This window comes from Pseudophryne corroboree, chromosome 3, assembly GCF_028390025.1.
Source record: "Pseudophryne corroboree isolate aPseCor3 chromosome 3, aPseCor3.hap2, whole genome shotgun sequence".
Classification (NCBI taxonomy): Eukaryota; Metazoa; Chordata; class Amphibia; order Anura; family Myobatrachidae; genus Pseudophryne; species Pseudophryne corroboree.
In genome coordinates this window covers 439,753,652-439,773,233 of record NC_086446.1, presented here as the reverse complement: position 1 = coordinate 439,773,233, position 19,582 = coordinate 439,753,652, and the positions used below count along the sequence as shown (strand labels likewise).

Sequence of the window (19,582 nt, the reverse complement as noted above, 5' to 3'; positions counted from 1 at the left end):
TGAGGACAGCCATTTGCGCTGTGGTGGTGCAAGTTGACAGTGTTCCACATACAATGGTACAGGAAAAGAAAAAACATTCGCCCAACGTGGGGCTCGAACCCACGACCCTGAGATTAAGAGTCTCATGCTCTACCGACTGAGCTAGCCAGGCTTGGTTGAGAAAGTATGGAGGTGATGGCAAGGCAAGGCATCCTGACACTCCTGCTTTATTTCATACACTAAAGTACACGAGTAAGTGTAAAGTTAAGTATCTGTGGAGCATTGGTGGTTCAGTGGTAGAATTCTCGCCTGCCACATGGGAGGTCCGGGTTCGATTTCCTGCCAATGCAGTCCTGAATTTTTGCTGATATGGCAGTGCATTTTGTGAAAGTGAGGACAGCCATTTGCGCTGTGGTGGTGCAAGTTGACAGTGTTCCACATACAATGGTACAGGAAAAGAAAAAAAACATCCACCCAATGTGGGGCTCGAACCCACGACCCTGAGATTAAGAGTCTCATGCTTTACCGACTGAGTTAGCAATGCTTGGTAACCGAGGAGTTGTGGTGAGTGCAAGGCAAGGCATCCTGACTCTCCTGCTTTGTTTTGTACACTAAAGTACATGAGTAAGTCTAAAATTAAGCATCTGTGGATCATTGGTGGTTCAGTGGTAGAAATCTAGCCGGCCGGGTTCAATTCCCGGTCAATACATTCCTGAGTTTTTGCTGATAGGGCAGTGCATTTTGTGAAAGTGAGGACAGCCATTTGCGCTGTGGTGGTGCAAGTATACAGTGTTCCACATACAATGGTACAGGAAAAGAAAAAACATCCGCCCAATGTGGGGCTCGAACCCACGACCCTGAGATTAAGAGTCTCATGCTCTACCGACTGAGCTAGCCAGGCTTGGTTGAGAATGTATGGAGGTGATGGCAAGGCAAGGCATCCTGACACTCCTGCTTTATTTCATACACTAAAGTACACGAGTAAGTGTAAAATTAAGTATCTGTGGAGCATTGGTGGTTCAGTGGTAGAATTCTCGCCTGCCACGCGGGAGGCCTGGGTTTGATTCCCGGCAAATGCAGTCCTGAGTTTTTGCTGATATGGCAGTGCATTTTGTGAAAGTGAGGACAGCCATTTGCGCTGTGGTGGGGCAAGTTGACAGTGTTCCACATACAATGGTACAGGAAAAGAAAAAAAACATCCACCCAATGTGGGGCTCGAACCCACGACCCTGAGATTAAGAGTCTCATGCTTTACCGACTGAGTTAGCAATGCTTGGTAACCGAGGAGTTGTGGTGATGGCAAGGCAAGGCATCCTGACTCTCCTGCTTTGTTTTGTACACTAAAGTACACGAGTAAGTCTAAAATTAAGCATCTGTGGAGCATTGGTGGTTCAGTGGTAGAAATCTAGCCTGCCACGTGGGAGGAGGGGATCAATTCACGGTCAATACATTCCTGAGTTTTTGCTGATAGGGCAGTGCATTTTGTGAAAGTGAGGACAGCCATTTGCGCTGTGGTGGTGCAAGTATACAGTGTTCCACATACAATGGTACAGGAAAAGAAAAAACATCCGCCCAATGTGGGGCTCGAACCCACGACCCTGAGATTAAGAGTCTCATGCTCTACCGACTGAGCTAGCCAGGCTTGGTTGAGAATGTATGGAGGTGATGGCAAGGCAAGGCATCCTGACACTCCTGCTTTATTTCATACACTAAAGTACACGAGTAAGTGTAAAATTAAGTATCTGTGGAGCATTGGTGGTTCAGTGGTAGAATTCTCGCCTGCCACGCGGGAGGCCTGGGTTTGATTCCCGGCAAATGCAGTCCTGAGTTTTTGCTGATATGGCAGTGCATTTTGTGAAAGTGAGGACAGCCATTTGCGCTGTGGTGGGGCAAGTTGACAGTGTTCCACATACAATGGTACAGGAAAAGAAAAAAAACATCCACCCAATGTGGGGCTCGAACCCACGACCCTGAGATTAAGAGTCTCATGCTTTACCGACTGAGTTAGCAATGCTTGGTAACCGAGGAGTTGTGGTGATGGCAAGGCAAGGCATCCTGACTCTCCTGCTTTGTTTTGTACACTAAAGTACACGAGTAAGTCTAAAATTAAGCATCTGTGGAGCATTGGTGGTTCAGTGGTAGAAATCTAGCCTGCCACGTGGGAGGAGGGGTTCAATTCCCGGTCAATACATTCCTGAGTTTTTGCTGATAGGGCAGTGCATTTTGTGAAAGTGAGGACAGCCATTTGCGCTGTGGTGGTGCAAGTATACAGTGTTCCACATACAATGGTACAGGAAAAGAAAAAACATCCGCCCAACGTGGGGCTCGAACCCACGACCCTGAGATTAAGAGTCTCATGCTCTACCAACTGAGCTACCCAGGCTTGGTTGAGAATGTATGGAGGTGATGGCAAGGCAAGGCATCCTGACACTCCTGCTTATTTCATACACTAAAGTACACGAGTAAGTGTCAAATTAAGTATCTGTGGAGCATTGGTGGTTCAGTGGTAGAATTCTCGCCTGCCACGCGGGTGGCCTGGGTTCGAATCCCGGCCAATGCAGTCCTGAGTTTTTGCTGATATGGCAGTGCATTTTGTGAAAGTGAGGACAGCCATTTGCGCTGTGGTGGGGCAAGTTGACAGTGTTCCACATACAATGGTACAGGAAAAGAAAAAAAACATCCACCCAATGTGGGGCTCGAACCCACGACCCTGAGATTAGGAGTCTCACGCTTTACCGACTGAGTTAGCAATGCTTGGTAACCGAGGAGTTGTGTTGATGGCAAGGCAAGGCATCCTGACTCTCCTGCTTTGTTTTGTACACTAAAGTACATGAGTAAGTCTAAAATTAAGCATCTGTGGATCATTGGTGGTTCAGTGGTAGAAATCTAGCCGGCCACGTGGGAGGCCGGGTTCAATTCCCGGTCAATACATTCCTGAGTTTGTGCTGATAGGGCAGTGCATTTTGTGAAAGTGAGGACAGCCATTTGCGCTGTGGTGATGCAAGTATACACTGTTCCACATACAATGGTACAGGAAGAGAAATAAACAACTGCCCAACATGGAGCTCAAATACATGACCCTAAGATTAATAGTCTTATGCTCTAGCGACTGTGCTAGTCGGGCTTGGTTACGTAGGCTTGGAGGTGATGGCAAGGCAAGGCATCCTGACACTCCTGCTTTGTTTTATACACTAAAGTACATGAGTAAGTCTAAAATTAGGCATCTGTGGAGCATTGGTGGTTCAGTGGTAGAATTCTCGCCTGCCACGCGTGAGGCCCAGAATCGATTCCCGGCCAATGCAGTCCTGAGTTTTTGCTGGTATGGCAGTGTATTTTGTGAAAGTGAGGACAGCCATTTGCGCTGTGGTGGTGCAAGTATACAGTGTTCCACATACAATGGTACAGGAAAAGAAAAAACATCCGCCCAACGTGGGTCTCGAACCCACGACCCTGAGATTAAGAGTCTCATGCTCTACCGACTGAGCTAGCCAGGCTTGGTTGTGAATGTATGGAGGTGATGGCAAGGCAAGGCATCCTGACACTCCTGCTTTGTTTCATACACTAAAGTACACGAGTAAGTGTAAAATTAAGTATTTGTGGAGCATTGGTGGTTCAGTGGTAGAAATCTCGCCTGCCACGCGGGAGGCCCGGGTTTGATTTCCGGCCAATGCAGTCCTGAATTTTTGCTGATATGGCAGTGCATTTTGTGAAAGTGAGGACAGCCATTTGCGCTGTGGTGGGGCAAGTTGACAGTGTTCCACATACAATGGTACAGGAAAAGAAAAAAAACATCCGCCCAATGTGGGGCTCGAACCCACGACCCTGAGATTAAGAGTCTCATGCTTTACCGACTGAGTTAGCAATGCTTGGTAACCGAGGAGTTGTGGTGATGGCAAGGCAAGGCATCCTGACTCTCCTGCTTTGTTTTGTACACTAAAGTACATGAGTAAGTCTAAAATTAAGCATCTGTGGATCATTGGTGGCTCAGTGGTAGAAATCTAGCCGGCCACGTGGGAGGCCGGGTTCAATTCCCGGTCAATACATTCCTGAGTTTTTGCTGATAGGGCAGTGCATTTTGTGAAAGTGAGGACAGCCATTTGCGCTGTGGTGATGCAAGTATACACTGTTCCACATACAATGGTAAAGGAAGAGAAAAAAACAACTGCCCAACATGGAGCTCAAATACATGATCCTAAGATTAATAGTCTTATGCTCTAGCGACTGTGCTAGTCGGGCTTGGTTACGTAGGCTTGGAGGTAATGGCAAGGCAAGGCATCCTGACACTCCTGCTTTGTTTTATACACTAAAGTACATGAGTAAGTGTAAAATTAGGCATCTGTGGAGCATTGGTGGTTCAGTGGTAGAATTCTCGCCTGCCACTAGTGAGGCCCGGAATCGATTCCCGGCCAATGCAGTCCTGAGTTTTTGCTGATATGGCAGTGTATTTTGTGAAAGTGAGGACAGCCATTTGCGCTGTGGTGGTGCAAGTTGACAGTGTTCCACATACAATGGTACAGGAAAAGAAAAAACATCCGCCCAACGTGGGGCTCGAAACCCACGACCCTGAAATTAAGAGTCTCATGCTCTACCGACTGAGCTAGCCAGGCTTGGTAACCAAGGAGTTGTGGTGATGGCAAGGCAAGGCATCCTGACTCTCCTGCTTTGTTTTGTACACTAAAGTACATGAGTAAGTCTAAAATTAAGCATCTGTGGATCATTGGTGGTTCAGTGGTAGAAATCTAGCCGGCCACGTGGGAGGCCGGGTTCAATTCCCGGTCAATACATTCCTGAGTTTTTGCTGATAGGGCAGTGCATTTTGTGAAAGTGAGGACAGCCATTTGCGCTGTGGTGGTGCAAGTATACAGTGTTCCACATACAATGGTACAGGAAAAGAAAAAACATCCGCCCAACGTGGGGCTCGAACCCACGACCCTGAGATTAAGAGTCGCATGCTCTACCGACTGAGTTAGCCAGGCTTGGTTGAGAAAGTATGGAGGTGATGGCAAGGCAAGGCATCCTGACACTCCTGCTTTATTTCATACACTAAAGTACACGAGTAAGTGTAAAGTTAAGTATCTGTGGAGCATTGGTGGTTCAGTGGTAGAATTCTCGCCTGCCACACGGGAGGTCCGGGTTCGATTTCCTGCCAATGCAGTCCTGAATTTTTGCTGATATGGCAGTGCATTTTGTGAAAGTGAGGACAGCCATTTGCGCTGTGGTGGTGCAAGTTGACAGTGTTCCACATACAATGGTACAGGAAAAGAAAAAAAACATCCACCCAATGTGGGGCTCGAACCCACGACCCTGAGATTAAGAGTCTCATGCTTTACCGACTGAGTTAGCAATGCTTGGTAACCGAGGAGTTGTGGTGAGTGCAAGGCAAGGCATCCTGACTCTCCTGCTTTGTTTTGTACACTAAAGTACATGAGTAAGTCTAAAATTAAGCATCTGTGGATCATTGGTGGTTCAGTGGTAGAAATCTAGCCGGCCGGGTTCAATTCCCGGTCAATACATTCCTGAGTTTTTGCTGATAGGGCAGTGCATTTTGTGAAAGTGAGGACAGCCATTTGCGCTGTGGTGGTGCAAGTATACAGTGTTCCACATACAATGGTACAGGAAAAGAAAAAACATCCGCCCAATGTGGGGCTCGAACCCACGACCCTGAGATTAAGAGTCTCATGCTCTACCGACTGAGCTAGCCAGGCTTGGTTGAGAATGTATGGAGGTGATGGCAAGGCAAGGCATTCTGACACTCCTGCTTTATTTCATACACTAAAGTACACGAGTAAGTGTCAAATTAAGTATCTGTGGAGCATTGGTGGTTCAGTGGTAGAATTCTCGCCTGCCACGCGGGTGGCCTGGGTTCGAATCCCGGCCAATGCAGTCCTGAGTTTTTGCTGATATGGCAGTGCATTTTGTGAAAGTGAGGACAGCCATTTGCGCTGTGGTGGGGCAAGTTGACAGTGTTCCACATACAATGGTACAGGAAAAGAAAAAAAACATCCACCCAATGTGGGGCTCGAACCCACGACCCTGAGATTAAGGGTCTCATGCTTTACCGACTGAGTTAGCAATGCTTGGTAACCGAGGAGTTGTGGTGATGGCAAGGCAAGGCATCCTGACTCTCCTGCTTTGTTTTGTACACTAAAGTACATGAGTAAGTCTAAAATTAAGCATCTGTGGAGCATTGGTGGTTCAGTGGTAGAAATCTAGCCTGCCACGTGGGAGGAGGGGTTCAATTCCCGGTCAATACATTCCTGAGTTTTTGCTGATAGGGCAGTGCATTTTGTGAAAGTGAGGACAGCCATTTGCGCTGTGGTGGTGCAAGTATACAGTGTTCCACATACAATGGTACAGGAAAAGAAAAAACATCCGCCCAACGTGGGGCTCGAACCCACGACCCTGAGATTAAGAGTCTCATGCTCTACCAACTGAGCTAGCCAGGCTTGGTTGAGAATGTATGGAGGTGATGGCAAGGCAAGGCATCCTGACACTCCTGCTTATTTCATACACTAAAGTACACGAGTAAGTGTCAAATTAAGTATCTGTGGAGCATTGGTGGTTCAGTGGTAGAATTCTCGCCTGCCACGCGGGTGGCCTGGGTTCGAATCCCGGCCAATGCAGTCCTGAGTTTTTGCTGATATGGCAGTGCATTTTGTGAAAGTGAGGACAGCCATTTGCGCTGTGGTGGGGCAAGTTGACAGTGTTCCACATACAATGGTACAGGAAAAGAAAAAAAACATCCACCCAATGTGGGGCTCGAACCCACGACCCTGAGATTAGGAGTCTCACGCTTTACCGACTGAGTTAGCAATGCTTGGTAACCGAGGAGTTGTGTTGATGGCAAGGCAAGGCATCCTGACTCTCCTGCTTTGTTTTGTACACTAAAGTACATGAGTAAGTCTAAAATTAAGCATCTGTGGATCATTGGTGGTTCAGTGGTAGAAATCTAGCCGGCCACGTGGGAGGCCGGGTTCAATTCCCGGTCAATACATTCCTGAGTTTGTGCTGATAGGGCAGTGCATTTTGTGAAAGTGAGGACAGCCATTTGCGCTGTGGTGATGCAAGTATACACTGTTCCACATACAATGGTACAGGAAGAGAAAAAAACAACTGCCCAACATGGAGCTCAAATACATGACCCTAAGATTAATAGTCTTATGCTCTAGCGACTGTGCTAGTCGGGCTTGGTTACGTAGGCTTGGAGGTGATGGCAAGGCAAGGCATCCTGACACTCCTGCTTTGTTTTATACACTAAAGTACATGAGTAAGTCTAAAATTAGGCATCTGTGGAGCATTGGTGGTTCAGTGGTAGAATTCTCGCCTGCCACGCGTGAGGCCCAGAATCGATTCCCGGCCAATGCAGTCCTGAGTTTTTGCTGGTATGGCAGTGTATTTTGTGAAAGTGAGGACAGCCATTTGCGCTGTGGTGGTGCAAGTATACAGTGTTCCACATACAATGGTACAGGAAACGAAAAAACATCCGCCCAACGTGGGTCTCGAACCCACGACCCTGAGATTAAGAGTCTCATGCTCTACCGACTGAGCTAGCCAGGCTTGGTTGTGAATGTATGGAGGTGATGGCAAGGCAAGGCATCCTGACACTCCTGCTTTGTTTCATACACTAAAGTACACGAGTAAGTGTAAAATTAAGTATTTGTGGAGCATTGGTGGTTCAGTGGTAGAAATCTCGCCTGCCACGCGGGAGGCCCGGGTTTGATTTCCGGCCAATGCAGTCCTGAATTTTTGCTGATATGGCAGTGCATTTTGTGAAAGTGAGGACAGCCATTTGCGCTGTGGTGGGGCAAGTTGACAGTGTTCCACATACAATGGTACAGGAAAAGAAAAAAAACATCCGCCCAATGTGGGGCTCGAACCCACGACCCTGAGATTAAGAGTCTCATGCTTTACCGACTGAGTTAGCAATGCTTGGTAACCGAGGAGTTGTGGTGATGGCAAGGCAAGGCATCCTGACTCTCCTGCTTTGTTTTGTACACTAAAGTACATGAGTAAGTCTAAAATTAAGCATCTGTGGATCATTGGTGGTTCAGTGGTAGAAATCTAGCCGGCCACGTGGGAGGCCGGGTTCAATTCCCGGTCAATACATTCCTGAGTTTTTGCTGATAGGGCAGTGCATTTTGTGAAAGTGAGGACAGCCATTTGCGCTGTGGTGATGCAAGTATACACTGTTCCACATACAATGGTAAAGGAAGAGAAAAAAACAACTGCCCAACATGGAGCTCAAATACATGATCCTAAGATTAATAGTCTTATGCTCTAGCGACTGTGCTAGTCGGGCTTGGTTACGTAGGCTTGGAGGTAATGGCAAGGCAAGGCATCCTGACACTCCTGCTTTGTTTTATACACTAAAGTACATGAGTAAGTGTAAAATTAGGCATCTGTGGAGCATTGGTGGTTCAGTGGTAGAATTCTCGCCTGCCACTAGTGAGGCCCGGAATCGATTCCCGGCCAATGCAGTCCTGAGTTTTTGCTGATATGGCAGTGTATTTTGTGAAAGTGAGGACAGCCATTTGCGCTGTGGTGGTGCAAGTTGACAGTGTTCCACATACAATGGTACAGGAAAAGAAAAAACATCCGCCCAACGTGGGGCTCGAAACCCACGACCCTGAAATTAAGAGTCTCATGCTCTACCGACTGAGCTAGCCAGGCTTGGTAACCAAGGAGTTGTGGTGATGGCAAGGCAAGGCATCCTGACTCTCCTGCTTTGTTTTGTACACTAAAGTACATGAGTAAGTCTAAAATTAAGCATCTGTGGATCATTGGTGGTTCAGTGGTAGAAATCTAGCCGGCCACGTGGGAGGCCGGGTTCAATTCCCGGTCAATACATTCCTGAGTTTTTGCTGATAGGGCAGTGCATTTTGTGAAAGTGAGGACAGCCATTTGCGCTGTGGTGGTGCAAGTATACAGTGTTCCACATACAATGGTACAGGAAAAGAAAAAACATCCGCCCAACGTGGGGCTCGAACCCACGACCCTGAGATTAAGAGTCTCATGCTCTACCGACTGAGCTAGCCAGGCTTGGTTGAGAATGTATGGAGGTGATGGCAAGGCAAGGCATCCTGACACTCCTGCTTTATTTCATACACTAAAGTACACGAGTAAGTGTAAAATTAAGTATCTGTGGAGCATTGGTGGTTCAGTGGTAGAATTCTCGCCTGACACGCGGGAGGCCTGGGTTCGAATCCCGGCCAATGTAGTCCTGAGTTTTTGCTGATATGCCAGTGCAATTTTGTGAAAGTGAGGACAGCCATTTGCGCTGTGGTGGGGCAAGTTGACAGTGTTCCACATACAATGGTACAGGAAAAGAAAAAAAACATCCACCCAATGTGGGGCTCGAACCCACGACACTGAGATTAAGAGTCTCATGCTTTACCGACTGAGTTAGCAATGCTTGGTAACCGAGGAGTTGTGGTGATGGCAAGGCAAGGCATCCTGACTCTCCTGCTTTGTTTTGTACACTAAAGTACATGAGTAAGTCTAAAATTAAGCATCTGTGGATCATTGGTGGTTCAGTGGAAGAAATCTAGCCGGCCACGTGGGAGGCCGGGTTCAATTCCCGGTCAATACATTCCTGAGTTTTTGCTGATAGGGCAGTGCATTTTGTGAAAGTGAGGACAGCCATTTGCGCTGTGGTGATGCAAGTATACACTGTTCCACATACAATGGTACAGGAAGAGAAAAAAACAACTGCCCAACATGGAGCTCAAATACATGACCCTAAGATTAATAGTCTTATGCTCTAGCGACTGTGCTAGTCGGGCTTGGTTACGTAGGCTTGGAGGTGATGGCAAGGCAAGGCATCCTGACACTCCTGCTTTGTTTTATACACTAAAGTACATGAGTAAGTGTAAAATTAGGCATCTGTGGAGCATTGGTGGTTCAGTGGTAGAATTCTCGCCTGCCACTCGTGAGGCCTGGAATCGATTCCCGGCCAATGCAGTCCTGAGTTTTTGCTGATATGGCAGTGTATTTTGTGAAAGTGAGGACAGCCATTTGCGCTGTGGTGGGGCAAGTTGACAGTGTTCCACATACAATGGTACAGGAAAAGAAAAAACATCCGCCCAACGTGGGGCTCGAACCCACGACCCTGAGATTAAGAGTCTCATGCTCTACCGACTGAGCTAGCCAGGCTTGGTTGAGAATGTATGGAGGTGATGGCAAGGCAAGGCATCCTGACACTCCTGCTTTATTTCATACACTAAAGTACACGAGTAAGTGTAAAATTAAGTATCTGTGGAGCATTGGTGGTTCAGTGGTAGAATTCTCGCCTGCCACGCGGGAGGCCCAGGTTCGATTTCCGGCCAATGCAGTCCTGAATTTTTGCTGATATGGCAGTGCATTTTGTGAAAGTGAGGACAGCCATTTGCGCTGTGGTGGTGCAAGTTGACAGTGTTCCACATACAATGGTACAGGAAAAGAAAAAAAACATCCGACCAATGTGGGGCTCGAACCAACAACCCTGAGATTAAGAGTCTCATGCTTTACCGACTGAGTTAGCAATGCTTGGTAACCGAGGAGTTGTGGTGATGGCAAGGCAAGGCATCCTGACTCTCCTGCTTTGTTTTGTACACTACAGTAAATGAGTAAGTCTAAAATTAAGCATCTGTGGATCATTGGTGGTTCAGTGGTAGAAATCTAGCCTGCCACGTGGGAGGCCGGGTTCAATTCCCGGTCAATACATTCCTGAGTTTTTGCTGATAGGGCAGTGCATTTTGTGAAAGTGAGGACAGCCATTTGCGCTGTGGTGGTGCAAGTATACAGTGTTCCACATACAATGGTACAGGAAAAGAAAAAACATCCGCCCAACGTGGGGCTCGAACCCACGACCCTGAGATTACGAGTCTCATGCTTTACCGACTGAGTTAGCCAGGCTTGGTTAAGAATGTATGGAGGTGATGGCAAGGCAAGGCATCCTGACACTCCTGCTTTATTTCATACACTAAAGTACACGAGTAAGTGTAAAATTAAGTATCTGTGGAGCATTGGTGGTTCAGTGGTAGAATTCTCGCCTGCCACGCGGGAGGCCTGGGTTCGATTCCCGGCCAATGCAGTCCTGAGTTTTTGCTGATATGTCAGTGCATTTTGTGAAAGTGAGGACAGCCATTTGCGCTGTGGTGGGGCAAGTTGACAGTGTTCCACATACAATGGTACAGGAAAAGAAAAAAAACATCCACCCAATGTGGGGCTCGAACCCACGACCCTGAGATTAAGAGTCTCATGCTTTACCGACTGAGTTAGCAATGCTTGGTAACCGAGGAGTTGTGGTGATGGCAAGGCAAGGCATCCTGACTCTCCTGCTTTGTTTTGTACACTAAAGTACATGAGTAAGTCTAAAATTAAGCATCTGTGGATCATTGGTGGTTCAGTGGTAGAAATCTAGCCGGCCACGTGGGAGGCCGGGTTCAATTCCCGGTCAATACATTCCTGAGTTTTTGCTGATAGGGCAGTGCATTTTGTGAAAGTGAGCACAGCCATTTGCGCTGTGGTGGTGCAAGTATACAGTGTTCCACATACAATGGTACAGGAAAAGAAAAAACATCCGCCCAACGTGGGGATCGAACCCACAACCCTGAGATTAAGAGTCTCATACTCTACCGACTGAGCTAGCCAGGCTTGGTTGCAAATGTATGGAGGTGATGGCAAGGCAAGGCATCCTTACACTCCTGCTTTGTTTCATACACTAAAGTACACGAGTAAGTGTAAAATTAAGTACCTGTAGAGCATTGGTGGTTCAGTGGTAGAATTCTCGCCTGCCACGCGGGAGGCCTGTGTTTGATTCCCGGTCAATGCAGTCCTGAGTTTTTGCTGATATGGCAGTGCATTTTGTGAAAGTGAGGACAGCCATTTGCGCTGTGGTGGTGCAAGTTGACAGTGTTCCACATACAATGGTACAGGAAAAGAAAAAAAACATCCGCCCAATGTGGGGCTCGAACCCACGACCCTGAGATTAAGAGTCTCATGCTCTACCGACTGAGCTAGCCAGGCTTGGTTGAGAATGTATGGAGGTGATGGCAAGGCAAGGCATCCTGACACTCCTGCTTTGTTTCATACACTAAAGTACACGAGTAAGTGTAAAATTAAGTATCTGTGGAGCATTGGTGGTTCAGTGGTAGAATTCTCGCCTGCCACGCGGGAGGCACGGGTTCGATTTCCGGCCAATGCAGTCCTGAGTTTTTGCTGATATGGCAGTGCATTTTGTGAAAGTGAGGACAGCCATTTGCGCTGTGGTGTTGCAAGTATACAGTGTTCCACATACAATGGTACAGGAAAGGAAAAAACATCCGCCCAACGTGGGGCTCTAACCCACGACCCTGAGATTAAGAGTCTCATGCTCTACCGACTGAGCTAGCCAGACTTGGTTGAGAATGTATGGAGGTGATGGCAAGGCAAGGCATCCTGACACTCCTGCTTTGTTTCATACACTAAAGTACACGAGTAAGTGTAAAATTAAGAGTCTGTGGAGCATTGGTGTTTCAGTGGTAGAATTCTCGCCTGACACGCGGGAGGCCCGGGTTCGATTCCCGGCCATTGCAATCCTGAGTTTTTGCTGATATGGCAGTGCATTTTGTGAAAGTGAGGACAGCCATTTGCGCTGCGGTGGTGCAAGTATACACTGTTCCACATACAATGGTACAGGAAGAGAAAAAAACAACTGCCCAACATGGAGCTCAAATACATGACCCTAAGATTAATAGTCTTATGCTCTAGCGACTGTGCTAGTCGGGCTTGGTTACGTAGGCTTGGAGGTGATGGCAAGGCAAGGCATCCTGACACTCCTGCTTTGTTTTATACACTAAAGTACATGAGTAAGTGTAAAATTAGGCATCTGTGGAGCATTGGTGGTTCAGTGGTAGAATTCTCGCCTACCACGCGTGAAGCCCGGAATCGATTCCCAGCCAATGCAGTCCTGAGTTTTTGCTTATATGGCAGTGTATTTTGTGAAAGTGAGGACAGCCATTTGCGCTGTGGTGGTGCAAGTATACAGTATTCCACATACAATGGTACAGGAAAAGAAAAAACATCTGCCCAACGTGGGGCTCGAACCCTCGACCCTGAGATCAAGAGTCTCATGCTCTACCGACTGAGCTAGCCGGGCTTGGTTGAGAATGCAGGGAGGTGATGGCAAGGCAAGGCATCCTGACACTCCTGCTTTGTTTCATACACTAAAGTACACGAGTAAGTGTAAAATTAAGTATCTGTGGAGCATTGGTGGTTCAGTTGTAGAATTCTCGCCTGCCACGCGGGAGGCCCGGGTTTGATTCCTGGCAAATGCAGTCCTGAGCTTTTGCTGATATGGCAGTGCATTTTGTGAAAGTGAGGACAGCCATTTGCGCTGTGGTGGTGCAAGTTGACAGTGTTCCACATACAATGGTACAGGAAAATAAAAAAAAACATCCGCCCAATGTGGGGCTCGAACCCACGACCCTGAGATTAAGAGTCTCATGCTTTACCGACTGAGTTAGCAATGCTTGGTAACCGAGGAGTTGTGGTGATGGCAAGTCAAGGCATCCTGACTCTCCTGCTTTGTTTTGTACACTAAAGTACATGAGTAAGTCTAAAATTAAGCATCTGTGGATCATTGGTGGTTCAGTGGTAGAAATCTAGCCGGCCATGTGGGAGGCCGGGTTCAATTCCCGGTCAATACATTCCTGAGTTTTTGCTGATAGGGCAGTGCATTTTGTGAAAGTGAGGACAGCCATTTGCACTGTGGTGATGCAAGTATACACTGTTCCACATACAATGGTACAGGAAGAGAAAAAAACAACTGCCCAACATGGAGCTCAAATACATGACCCTAAGATTAATAGTCTTATGCTCTAGCGACTGTGCTAGTCGGGCTTGGTTAAGTAGGCTTGGAGGTGATGGCAAGGCAAGGCATCCTGACACTCCTGCTTTGTTTTATACACTAAAGTACATGAGTAAGTGTAAAATTAGGCATCTGTGGAGCATTGGTGGTTCAGTGGTAGAATTCTCGCCTGCCACGCGTGAGGCCCGGAATCGATTCCCGGCCAATGCAGTCCTGAGTTTTTGCTGATATGGCAGTGTATTTTGTGAAAGTGAGGACAGCCATTTGCGCTGTGGTGTTGCAAGTATACAGTGTTCCACATACAATGGTACAGGAAAAGAAAAAACAGCCACCCAACGTGGGGCTCGAACCCACGACCCTGAGATTAAGAGTCTCATGCTCTACCGATGGAGCTAGCCGGGATTGGTTGAGAATGCATGGAGGTGATAGCAAGGCAAGACATCCTGACACTCCTGCTTTGTTTCATTCACTAAAGTACACGAGTAAGTGTAAAATTAAGCATCTGTGGAGCATTGGTGGTTCAGTGGTAGAATTCTCGCCTGCCACGCGGGAGTCCCGGGTTCGATTCCCGGCCAATGCAGTCCTGAGCTTTTGCTGATATGGCAGTGCATTTTGTGAAAGTGAGGACAGCCATTTGCGCAGTGGTGGTGCAAGTTGACAGTGTTCCACATACAATGGTACAGGAAAAGAAAAAAATCATCCACCCAATGTGGGGCTCGAACCCACGACCCTGAGATTAAGAGTCTCATGCTTTACCGACTGAGTTAGCAATGCTTGGTAACCAAGGAGTTGTGGTGATGGCAAGGCAAGGCATCCTGACTCTCCTGCTTTGTTTTGTACACTAAAGTACACGAGTAAGTCTAAAATTAAGCATCTGTGGATCATCGGTGGTTCAGTGGTAGAAATCGAGCCGGCCACGTGGGAGGCCGGGTTCAATTCCCGGTCAATACATTCCTGAGTTTTTGCTGATAGGGCAGTGCATTTTGTGAAAGTGAGGACAGCCATTTGCGCTGTGGTGATGCAAGTATACACTGTTCCACATACAATGGTACAGGAAGAGAAAAAAACAACTGCCCAACATGGAGCTCAAATACATGACCCTAAGATTAATAGTCTTATGCTCTAGCAACTGTGCTAGTCGGGCTTGGTTACGTAGGCTTGGAGGTGATGGCAAGGCAAGGCATCCTGACACTCCTGCTTTGTTTTATACACTAAAGTACATGAGTAAGTGTAAAATTAGGCATCTGTGGAGTATTGGTGGTTCAGTGGTAGAATTTTCGCCTGCCACGCGTGAGGCCCGGAATCGATTCCCGGCCAATGCAGTCCTGAGTTTTTGCTGATATGGCAGTGTATTTTGTGAAAGTGAGGACAGCCATTTGCGCTGTGGTGGTGCAAGTATACAGTGTTCCACATACAATGGTACAGGAAAAGAAAAAACATCCACCCAACGTGGGGCTCGAACCCACGACCCTGAGATTTAGAGTCTCATGCTCTACCGATTGAGCTAGCCGGGCTTGGGTGAGAATGCATGGAGGTAATGGCAAGGCAAGGCATCCTGACACTCCTGCTTTGTTTCATTCACTAAAGTACACGAGTAAGTGTAAAATTAAGAATCTGTGGAGCATTGGTGGTTCAGTGGTAGAATTCTCGCCTGCCACGCGGGAGTCCTGGGTTCAATTCCCGGCCAATGCAGTTCTGAGTTTTTGCTGATATGGCAGTGCATTTTGTGAAAGTGAGGACAGCCATTTGCGCTGTGGTGGTGCAAGTTGACAGTGTTCCACATACAATGGTACAGGAAAAGAAAAAAAACATCCGCCCAATGTGGGGCTCGAACCCACGACCCTGAGATTAAGAGTCTCATGCTTTACTGACTGAGTTAGCAATGCTTGGTAACCGAGGCGTTGTGGTGATGGCAAGACAAGGCATCCTGACTCTCCTGCTTTGTTTTGTACACTAAAGTACATGAGTAAGTCTAAAATTAAGCATCTGTGGATCATTGGTGGTTCAGTGGTAGAAATCTAGCCGGCCACGTGGGAGGCCGGGTTCAATTCCCGGTCAATACATTCCTGAGTTTTTGCTGATAGGGCAGTGCATTTTGTGAAAGTGAGGACAGCCATTTGCGCTGTGGTGATGCAAGTATACACTGTTCCACATACAATGGTACAGGAAGAGAAAAAAACAACTGCCCAACATGGAGCTCAAATACATGACCCTAAGATTAATAGTCTTATGCTCTAGCGACTGTGCTAGTCGGGCTTGGTTACGTAGGCTTGGAGGTGATGGCAAGGCAAGGCATCCTGACACTCCTGCTTTGTTTTATACACTAAAGTACATGAGTAAGTGTAAAATTAGGCATCTGTGGAGCATTGGTGGTTCAGTGGTAGAATTCTCGCCTGCCACGCGTGAGGCCCGGAATCGATTCCCGGCCAATGCAGTCCTGAGTTTTTGCTGATATGGCAGTGTATTTTGTGAAAGTGAGGACAGCCATTTGCGCTGTGGTGGTGCAAGTATACAGTGTTCCACATACAATGGTACAGGAAAAGAAAAAACATCCGCCCAACGTGGGGCTCTAACCCACGACCCTGAGATTAAGAGTCTCATGCTCTACCGACTGAGCTAGCCGGGCTTGGTTGAGAATGTATGGAGGTGATGGCAAGGCAAGGCATCCTGACACTCCTGCTTTGTTTCATACACTAAAGTACATGAGTAAGTGTAAAACCAAGTATCTGTGGAGCATTGGTGGTTCAGTGGTAGAATTCTCGCCTGCCACGCGGGAGGCCAGGGTTCGATTCCCGGCTAATGCAGTCCTGAGTTTTTGCTGATATGGCAGTAAATTTTGTGAAAGTGAGGACAGCCATTTGCGCTGTGGTGGTGCAAGTATAGAGTGTTCCACATACAATGGTACAGGAAAAGAAAACACATCCACCCAACATGGGGCTCTAACCAACAACCCTGAGATTAAGAGTCTCATGCTCTACCGACTGAGATAGCCAGGCTTGGTTGAGAATGTATGGAGGTGATGGCAAGGCAAGGCATCCTGACACTCCTGCTTTGTTTCATACACTAAAGTACACGAGTTAGTGTAAAACTAAGTATCTGTGGAGCATTGGTGGTTCAGTGGTAGAATTCTCGCCTGCCATGCGGGAGGCCTGGGTTCGATTCACGGCCAATGCAGTCCTGAGTATTTGCTGATATGGCAGTGCATTTTGTGAAAGTGAGGACAGCCATTTGCGCTGTGGTGGTGCAAGTTGACAGTGTTCCACATACAATGGTACAGGAAAAGAAAAAAAACATCCGCCCAATGTGTGGCTCGAACCCACGACCCTGAGATTAAGAGTCTCATGCTTTACCGACTGAGTTAGCAATGCTTGGTAACCGAGGCGTTGTGGTGATGGCAAGGCATCCTGACTCTCATGCTTTGTTTTGTACACTAAAGTACATGAGTAAGTCTAAAATGAAGCATCTGTGGATCATTGGTGGTTCAGTGGTAGAAATCTAGCCGGCCACGTGGGAGGCCGGGTTCAATTCCCGGTCAATACATTCCTGAGTTTTTGCTGATAGGGCAGTGCATTTTGTGAAAGTGAGGACAGCCATTTGCGCTATGGTGATGAAAGTATACACTGTTCCACATACAATGGTACAGGAAGAGAAAAAAACAACTGCCCAACATGGAGCTCAAATACATAACCCTAAGATTAATAGTCTTATGCTCTAGCGACTGTGCTAGTCGGGCTTGATTACGTAGGCTTGGAGGTGATGGCAAGGCAAGGCATCCTGACACTCCTGCTTTGTTTTATACACTAAAGTACATGAGTAAGTGTAAAATAAAGCATCTGTGGAGCATTGGTGGTTCAGTGGTAGAATTCTCGCCTGCCACGCGGGAGGCCCGGGTTCGATTCCCGGCCAATGCAGTCCTGAGCTTTTGCTGATATGGCAGTGCATTTTGTGAAAGTGAGGACAGCCATTTGCGCAGTGGTGGTGCAAGTTGACAGTGTTCCACATACAATGGTACAGGAAAAGAAAAAAAACATCCGCCCAATGTGGGGCTCGAACCCACGACCCTGAGATTAAGAGTCTCATGCTTTACCGACTGAGTTAGCAATGCTTGGTAACCGAGGAGTTGTGGTGATGGCAAGGCAAGGCATCCTGACTCTCCTGCTTTGTTTTGTACACTAAAGTACATGAGTAAGTCTAAAATTAAGTATCTGTGGATCTTTGGTGGTTCAGTGGTAGAAATCTAGCCGGCCACGTGGGAGGCCGGGTTCAATTCCCGGTCAATACATTCCTGAGTTTTTGCTGATAGGGCAGTGCATTTTGTGAAAGTGAGGACAGCCATTTGCGCTGTGGTGATGCAAGTATACACTGTTCCACATACAATGGTACAGGAAGAGAAAAAAACAACTGCCCAACATGGAGCTCAAATACATGACCCTAAGATTAATAGTCTTATGCTCTAGCGACTGTGCTAGTCGGGCTTGGTTACGTAGGCTTGGAGGTGATGGCAAGGCAAGGCATCCTGACACTCCTGCTTTGTTTTATACACTAAAGTACATGAGTAAGTGTAAAATTAGGCATCTGTGGAGCATTGGTGGTTCAGTGGTAGAATACTCGCCTGCCACGCGTGAGGCCCGGAATTGATTCCCGGCCAATGCAGTCCTGAGTTTTTGCTGATATGGCAGTGTATTTTGTGAAAGTGAGGACAGCCATTTGCGCTGTGGTGGTGCAAGTATACAGTGTTCCACATACAATGGTACAGGAAAAGAAAAAACATCCGCCCAACGTGGGGCTCTAACCCACGACCCTGAGATTAAGAGTCTCATGCTCTACCGACTGAGCTAGCCGGGCTTGGTTGAGAATGTATGGAGGTGATGGCAAGGCAAGGCATCCTGACACTCCTGCTTTGTTTCATACACTAAAGTACATGAGTAAGTGTAAAACCAAGTATCTGTGGAGCATTGGTGGTTCAGTGGTAGAATTCTCGCCTGCCACGCGGGAGGCCAGGGTTCGATTCCCGGCTAATGCAGTCCTGAGTTTTTGCTGATATGGCAGTAAATTTTGTGAAAGTGAGGACAGCCATTTGCGCTGTGGTGGTGCAAGTATAGAGTGTTCCACATACAATGGTACAGGAAAAGAAAACACATCCACCCAACATGGGGCTCTAACCAACAACCCTGAGATTAAGAGTCTCATGCTCTACCGACTGAGATAGCCAGGCTTGGTTGAGAATGTATGGAGGTGATGGCAAGGCAAGGCATCCTGACACTCCTGCTTTGTTTCATACACTAAAGTACACGAGTAAGTGTAAAACTAAGTATCTGTGGAGCATTGGTGGTTCAGTGGTAGAATTCTCGCCTGCCACGCGGGAGGCCTGGGTTCGATTCACGGCCAATGCAGTCCTGAGTTTTTGCTGATATGGCAGTGCATTTTGTGAAAGTGAGGACAGTCATTTGCGCTGTGGTGGTGCAAGTTGACAGTGTTCCACATACAATGGTACAGGAAAAGAAAAAAAACATCCGCCCAATGTGGGGCTCGAACCCACGACCCTGAGATTAAGAGTCTCATGCTTTACCGACTGAGTTAGCAATGCTTGGTAACCGAGGCGTTGTGGTGATGGCAAGGCATCCTGACTCTCATGCTTTGTTTTGTACACTAAAGTACATGAGTAAGTCTAAAATGAAGCATCTGTGGATCATTGGTGGTTCAGTGGTAGAAATCTAGCCGGCCACGTGGGAGGCCGGGTTCAATTCCCGGTCAATACATTCCTGAGTTTTTGCT

At 47.4% G+C, this 19,582-nt stretch overlaps 34 non-coding genes across 34 annotated transcripts; 15 read left to right on the top strand and 19 right to left on the bottom strand.

The window, feature by feature from the left end:
* Positions 1-78: 78 nt before the first annotated feature.
* Positions 79-151, bottom strand: TRNAK-CUU (transfer RNA lysine (anticodon CUU)). The gene has a single exon. It is a non-coding gene; the product is annotated as a tRNA-Lys (tRNA).
* A 656-nt stretch (positions 152-807) lies between these two features.
* TRNAK-CUU (transfer RNA lysine (anticodon CUU)) lies at positions 808-880 on the bottom strand. The gene has a single exon. It is a non-coding gene; the product is annotated as a tRNA-Lys (tRNA).
* A 668-nt stretch (positions 881-1,548) lies between these two features.
* TRNAK-CUU (transfer RNA lysine (anticodon CUU)) lies at positions 1,549-1,621 on the bottom strand. Its single transcript has one exon. It is a non-coding gene; the product is annotated as a tRNA-Lys (tRNA).
* Positions 1,622-2,289: 668 nt separating this feature from the next.
* On the bottom strand, positions 2,290-2,362 carry TRNAK-CUU (transfer RNA lysine (anticodon CUU)). The gene has a single exon. It is a non-coding gene; the product is annotated as a tRNA-Lys (tRNA).
* Positions 2,363-2,468: 106 nt separating this feature from the next.
* Positions 2,469-2,539, top strand: TRNAG-GCC (transfer RNA glycine (anticodon GCC)). Its single transcript has one exon. It is a non-coding gene; the product is annotated as a tRNA-Gly (tRNA).
* Positions 2,540-3,400: 861 nt separating this feature from the next.
* TRNAK-CUU (transfer RNA lysine (anticodon CUU)) lies at positions 3,401-3,473 on the bottom strand. The gene has a single exon. It is a non-coding gene; the product is annotated as a tRNA-Lys (tRNA).
* Positions 3,474-4,512: 1,039 nt separating this feature from the next.
* On the bottom strand, positions 4,513-4,586 carry TRNAK-CUU (transfer RNA lysine (anticodon CUU)). The gene has a single exon. It is a non-coding gene; the product is annotated as a tRNA-Lys (tRNA).
* A 1,025-nt stretch (positions 4,587-5,611) lies between these two features.
* On the bottom strand, positions 5,612-5,684 carry TRNAK-CUU (transfer RNA lysine (anticodon CUU)). The gene has a single exon. It is a non-coding gene; the product is annotated as a tRNA-Lys (tRNA).
* A 107-nt stretch (positions 5,685-5,791) lies between these two features.
* Positions 5,792-5,862, top strand: TRNAG-GCC (transfer RNA glycine (anticodon GCC)). Its single transcript has one exon. It is a non-coding gene; the product is annotated as a tRNA-Gly (tRNA).
* A 490-nt stretch (positions 5,863-6,352) lies between these two features.
* On the bottom strand, positions 6,353-6,425 carry TRNAK-CUU (transfer RNA lysine (anticodon CUU)). The gene has a single exon. It is a non-coding gene; the product is annotated as a tRNA-Lys (tRNA).
* A 106-nt stretch (positions 6,426-6,531) lies between these two features.
* On the top strand, positions 6,532-6,602 carry TRNAG-GCC (transfer RNA glycine (anticodon GCC)). Its single transcript has one exon. It is a non-coding gene; the product is annotated as a tRNA-Gly (tRNA).
* Positions 6,603-7,463: 861 nt separating this feature from the next.
* TRNAK-CUU (transfer RNA lysine (anticodon CUU)) lies at positions 7,464-7,536 on the bottom strand. The gene has a single exon. It is a non-coding gene; the product is annotated as a tRNA-Lys (tRNA).
* Positions 7,537-8,575: 1,039 nt separating this feature from the next.
* Positions 8,576-8,649, bottom strand: TRNAK-CUU (transfer RNA lysine (anticodon CUU)). The gene has a single exon. It is a non-coding gene; the product is annotated as a tRNA-Lys (tRNA).
* A 296-nt stretch (positions 8,650-8,945) lies between these two features.
* Positions 8,946-9,018, bottom strand: TRNAK-CUU (transfer RNA lysine (anticodon CUU)). Its single transcript has one exon. It is a non-coding gene; the product is annotated as a tRNA-Lys (tRNA).
* Positions 9,019-9,125: 107 nt separating this feature from the next.
* TRNAV-GAC (transfer RNA valine (anticodon GAC)) lies at positions 9,126-9,196 on the top strand. Its single transcript has one exon. It is a non-coding gene; the product is annotated as a tRNA-Val (tRNA).
* Positions 9,197-10,058: 862 nt separating this feature from the next.
* TRNAK-CUU (transfer RNA lysine (anticodon CUU)) lies at positions 10,059-10,131 on the bottom strand. Its single transcript has one exon. It is a non-coding gene; the product is annotated as a tRNA-Lys (tRNA).
* Positions 10,132-10,238: 107 nt separating this feature from the next.
* On the top strand, positions 10,239-10,309 carry TRNAG-GCC (transfer RNA glycine (anticodon GCC)). Its single transcript has one exon. It is a non-coding gene; the product is annotated as a tRNA-Gly (tRNA).
* Positions 10,310-10,799: 490 nt separating this feature from the next.
* TRNAT-CGU (transfer RNA threonine (anticodon CGU)) lies at positions 10,800-10,872 on the bottom strand. Its single transcript has one exon. It is a non-coding gene; the product is annotated as a tRNA-Thr (tRNA).
* A 107-nt stretch (positions 10,873-10,979) lies between these two features.
* TRNAG-GCC (transfer RNA glycine (anticodon GCC)) lies at positions 10,980-11,050 on the top strand. Its single transcript has one exon. It is a non-coding gene; the product is annotated as a tRNA-Gly (tRNA).
* A 490-nt stretch (positions 11,051-11,540) lies between these two features.
* Positions 11,541-11,613, bottom strand: TRNAK-CUU (transfer RNA lysine (anticodon CUU)). The gene has a single exon. It is a non-coding gene; the product is annotated as a tRNA-Lys (tRNA).
* A 299-nt stretch (positions 11,614-11,912) lies between these two features.
* TRNAK-CUU (transfer RNA lysine (anticodon CUU)) lies at positions 11,913-11,985 on the bottom strand. The gene has a single exon. It is a non-coding gene; the product is annotated as a tRNA-Lys (tRNA).
* A 107-nt stretch (positions 11,986-12,092) lies between these two features.
* Positions 12,093-12,163, top strand: TRNAG-GCC (transfer RNA glycine (anticodon GCC)). The gene has a single exon. It is a non-coding gene; the product is annotated as a tRNA-Gly (tRNA).
* A 119-nt stretch (positions 12,164-12,282) lies between these two features.
* Positions 12,283-12,355, bottom strand: TRNAK-CUU (transfer RNA lysine (anticodon CUU)). The gene has a single exon. It is a non-coding gene; the product is annotated as a tRNA-Lys (tRNA).
* Positions 12,356-12,462: 107 nt separating this feature from the next.
* Positions 12,463-12,533, top strand: TRNAV-GAC (transfer RNA valine (anticodon GAC)). The gene has a single exon. It is a non-coding gene; the product is annotated as a tRNA-Val (tRNA).
* Positions 12,534-13,023: 490 nt separating this feature from the next.
* Positions 13,024-13,096, bottom strand: TRNAK-CUU (transfer RNA lysine (anticodon CUU)). The gene has a single exon. It is a non-coding gene; the product is annotated as a tRNA-Lys (tRNA).
* Positions 13,097-14,316: 1,220 nt separating this feature from the next.
* Positions 14,317-14,387, top strand: TRNAG-GCC (transfer RNA glycine (anticodon GCC)). The gene has a single exon. It is a non-coding gene; the product is annotated as a tRNA-Gly (tRNA).
* A 1,041-nt stretch (positions 14,388-15,428) lies between these two features.
* Positions 15,429-15,499, top strand: TRNAG-GCC (transfer RNA glycine (anticodon GCC)). Its single transcript has one exon. It is a non-coding gene; the product is annotated as a tRNA-Gly (tRNA).
* An 861-nt stretch (positions 15,500-16,360) lies between these two features.
* Positions 16,361-16,433, bottom strand: TRNAK-CUU (transfer RNA lysine (anticodon CUU)). The gene has a single exon. It is a non-coding gene; the product is annotated as a tRNA-Lys (tRNA).
* Positions 16,434-16,540: 107 nt separating this feature from the next.
* Positions 16,541-16,611, top strand: TRNAG-GCC (transfer RNA glycine (anticodon GCC)). Its single transcript has one exon. It is a non-coding gene; the product is annotated as a tRNA-Gly (tRNA).
* A 299-nt stretch (positions 16,612-16,910) lies between these two features.
* TRNAG-GCC (transfer RNA glycine (anticodon GCC)) lies at positions 16,911-16,981 on the top strand. Its single transcript has one exon. It is a non-coding gene; the product is annotated as a tRNA-Gly (tRNA).
* Positions 16,982-17,647: 666 nt separating this feature from the next.
* On the top strand, positions 17,648-17,718 carry TRNAG-GCC (transfer RNA glycine (anticodon GCC)). The gene has a single exon. It is a non-coding gene; the product is annotated as a tRNA-Gly (tRNA).
* An 861-nt stretch (positions 17,719-18,579) lies between these two features.
* Positions 18,580-18,652, bottom strand: TRNAK-CUU (transfer RNA lysine (anticodon CUU)). Its single transcript has one exon. It is a non-coding gene; the product is annotated as a tRNA-Lys (tRNA).
* A 107-nt stretch (positions 18,653-18,759) lies between these two features.
* TRNAG-GCC (transfer RNA glycine (anticodon GCC)) lies at positions 18,760-18,830 on the top strand. Its single transcript has one exon. It is a non-coding gene; the product is annotated as a tRNA-Gly (tRNA).
* A 299-nt stretch (positions 18,831-19,129) lies between these two features.
* TRNAG-GCC (transfer RNA glycine (anticodon GCC)) lies at positions 19,130-19,200 on the top strand. Its single transcript has one exon. It is a non-coding gene; the product is annotated as a tRNA-Gly (tRNA).
* Positions 19,201-19,582: the final 382 nt, after the last annotated feature.